General features: G+C 54.6%; 1 non-coding gene across 1 annotated transcript; it reads right to left on the bottom strand.

Annotated features, from left to right (window-relative positions):
- Positions 1–307: 307 nt before the first annotated feature.
- Positions 308–389, bottom strand: TRNAS-GCU (transfer RNA serine (anticodon GCU)). Its single transcript has one exon. It is a non-coding gene; the product is annotated as a tRNA-Ser (tRNA).
- Between the last annotated feature and the right edge of the window lie 3,062 nt (positions 390–3,451).

The raw sequence follows: 3,451 nt of genomic DNA, 5'->3' as shown, positions 1-3,451 counted from the left end.
TGAAGCATGACTTCTCCTCTGTCAATCCATGCTTACTACTCCCAAGCCAGCCCAGCCCACCTTCCTCGCTACCCGTGTTGGGAAACTGCTTCCAGGAGGTTTTGCTCCATCATCTTCCCAGGGACTGAGGAGAGGCTGATTGGCCTGATCCCTCCCTTCTGGTTCCTCTTGCCTGTGTGGAGACAGAAGCAGTCAAGGTGCGTCCTGAGCCACTTCAAACACTTGCAAGTTCCATCCCAAAATAAAGGCTACTTTGAGGGCACACATCGAGATGCTGGCAACTGAGAGCAGCATTGTTGGAGCTGGCCGACGAGGATGGGATTCGAACCCATGCGTGCAGAGCACAATGGATTAGCAGTCCATCACCTTCACCACTCGGCCACCTCGTCAGCATGCTACTGTGGCTCCTGCCACTGCTCCCACTGCTCCTGAGTGATGCTGCTTCTCCACCTCCTGATGCTGCTTCTCCTGTTCCGGCTCCAGCTCCAGCTCCTGCTTCTGCTCCTGACGCCTACACCTTTGTGTACTGCTTGGCATCGGAGAGAAGGAGCCAGCCTCCAGCTTTTGCCTTTTGGGACTGGTCCACTCTCTCAACAGCTGGGCTGAGCTCCGGATACCTTTCGTAGAATCATAGAATGGTTTGGCTTGGAAGGGACCTTAAAGATCATCTCGTTACAACCCCTCTGCCATGGACAGGGACATGTCCCACAAGACCAGGTTGCTCAAAGCCCCGTCCAACCTGGCCTTGAACATCTCCCGGGATGGGCCATCCACAACTTCTTTGGGCAACCTGTCCTAGAGTCACACAACCCTCACAGTAAAGAGTTTCTTCCTAAAGTCTAATCTGAATCTACCCTCTGAAAAGAGGGTAGATTTAAACTGAAAAGTTTAAAACCATTACCCCTTGTCCTATCGCTACACTCCCTGATAAAACATCCCTCCCCATCTTGTGGGGCATGCTGCCTCATGTTGAGCTTCTCAACAACAACCAACACCCCCAAGTGCTCCTCAGGGCTGCTCTCAATCCATTCTCCGCCCAGCCTGTATTTGTGCTTAGGATTGCCGTGTGCAGGACCTTGTATGTGGCCTTGATGACTTCCACGAGGTTCAGGCGGGCCCAACTCTCAAGCCTGTCAAGGCCCCTCTGGTTGGCATCCCTTCACTGCACCACACAGCTTGGTGTCATCAGCAGCATTACTGAGGGTGCACTCAAACCCACTGTCCATGTTGCCAACAAAGACGTTAAACAGCACCAGTCTTCTACCGTTGTAGAAGGCCACCACATTTGTCAGGCACGATTTGCCCTTAGTGAAGCCACGTTGCCTGTCACCGATCACCTCCTCAATTCCATTTGCCTTAGCACGGTTTCCAGGGGGATCTGCCCCATGATCTTGCCGGCCACAGAGGTGAGACTGACGGGCCTGTAGTTCCCCGCGTCTTCCTTTTTTCCCCTTTTTAAAAATGGGGGTTATGTTTCCCCTTTTCCAGTCAGCAGGAACTTCACTGGACTGCCACGACTGCTCAAACATGATGGACAGTGGCTTGGCAACTTCGTCCACTAGTTGCCTCAGGACCCGCGGATGTATCTCATGAGGTCCCATGGACTTGTGCACCTTCAGGTTCTCACGTGGACTCAAACCCAGTCTTCTCCTTACAGCGGGTGGTTCCTCACTCTCCCAGCGCCTGCCCTTGCCTTCTGCGACTTGGGCAGTTTGGCTAGGGCACTGGCAAGTGAAGGCAAGAAAGTCGCTGATTACCTCAGCCTTGCCCATATCCTGGGTGACCAGGTCTCCTGTTTCCTTCCGGAGAGGGCCCACATTTTCCCTAGTCTTCCTTTTGTCACCGACATTCCTATAGAAGCCTTTCTTGTTGCCCTGGATGTCCCTGGCTGGCCAGGTTGAACTCTGTCTGGCCTTTAGCTTTCCTAACCTGATCCCTGGCTGCTCGGACGATTTCTCTGTTTTCCTCCCAGGCTACCTGTCCTTGCTGCCACCCTCTGTAGGCTTCCTTTTTCTGTTTGAGATTGTCCAGGAGCTCCTTGTTCATCCATGTAGGCCTCCCGATGTTTTTGCTCAACTTCCTCTTTGTTGGGATGCATCGCTGCTGAGCTTGGAGGAGGTGATCCTTGAATATTACCCAGCTTTCTGGGGCCCTTCTTCCCTCCGGGGCTTTATCCCACGGTACTCTACCAGGCAGATCCCTGAACAGGCCAAAGTCTGCTCTCACAAAGCCCGGGTTAGCGAGCTTACTGTGCACCCTCCTCGCTGCCCTAAGGATCTCCACCACCACCACCTCACGGCCACTGCAGCCAAGGCTGCCCTTGAGCTTCACATTCCCTCCCCACCAGCCCCTCCTTGTTGGTGAGAACAAGGTCCAGCATGGCACCTCTCCTTGTTGGCTCCTCCATCACTTGGAGAAGGAAAATATCATCAAGGCATTCCAGGAATCTCCTGGATTGCTTATGCCCTGCTGTGTTGTCCCCCCAACAGATATCGGGCTGGGTGAAGTTCCCCATGAGGACCAGGGCTAGTGAACGTGTCTACAGAGGGCCTTGGTCTGCCCGAATGGATGGCCTGGAGCAGACCCCCACTATAACATCACCCATAAGCTCTTGGTCGGCTCCTCATCCCTCCCCAGGTGGAGCTCCATGCAATCCAGCTGGTCATTGGCATAGCGGGGGACAACCCCTTCTCGTCTCCCCTCCCTGTCCTTCCTGAAGAGCCTGTATCCTTCCATTCCAACACACCACTCACAGAAGCCATCCCACCACGTCTCTGTGATGCCAATAAATTATAGCCCTGCAGGCGTGCTCGCGTCTCTAGCTCCTCTTGTTTGTTCCCCAGGCTGATATTTTGTGTATCAGCATGTTCCCCGTGCTGATGCTTTTGGATACTCAGGTGGTTGGTATTGGAGAAGAGGGGAGAATGAAAGACGACTCTCTGGCAAAGCTGGTGCCCAATGCCTTTAATGAGACAATCAAAGGAAAATGGAAAAGACGAGAGCTTAAGCAATGCAGTTTGGAGGCTGAGCAAAGCTCAGAGAAGTGCTGCCATCTGAAGGAAAGTCCCCACGCCAGGGATGCTTCCTTTCCGATTCCTCTTCAAGGCTCTGGCAACCACGTATCACCTAGGCCTATCGCTGCAGAAGGAAAGAGGACGTATTTCATGGGGAGCGCAAGGTAAAGCAGAGCAAGAGGGGGAAAGAGAGAGGCTCCCTTGGGAAGAGACGGAAGGCCAGCGCCGGGCCCTTCCTCCAGGCAGAGGCGTGGGCGCTTGGCTCCTCGGCAGAGCATGGCCGCGCTCTCAGGGCTGGCTCCAGGGCTTTCCTCGAGGCTCCTGGTGCTTGACCATGGGCAGGCAGTCCACGGGCTTCAGCATAAGAGATTGCCCCGTGCCAGGGGCCCGCAGAGCCCACGGCCCAGACCGGACCACCCAAAGCCCCCCAGAGCCAG

Source organism: Rissa tridactyla, chromosome 15, assembly GCF_028500815.1.
Source record: "Rissa tridactyla isolate bRisTri1 chromosome 15, bRisTri1.patW.cur.20221130, whole genome shotgun sequence".
Classification (NCBI taxonomy): domain Eukaryota; kingdom Metazoa; phylum Chordata; class Aves; order Charadriiformes; family Laridae; genus Rissa; species Rissa tridactyla.
Note: the sequence above shows the minus strand (reverse complement) of the source record. Positions and strands in the feature narration are given on the sequence as shown.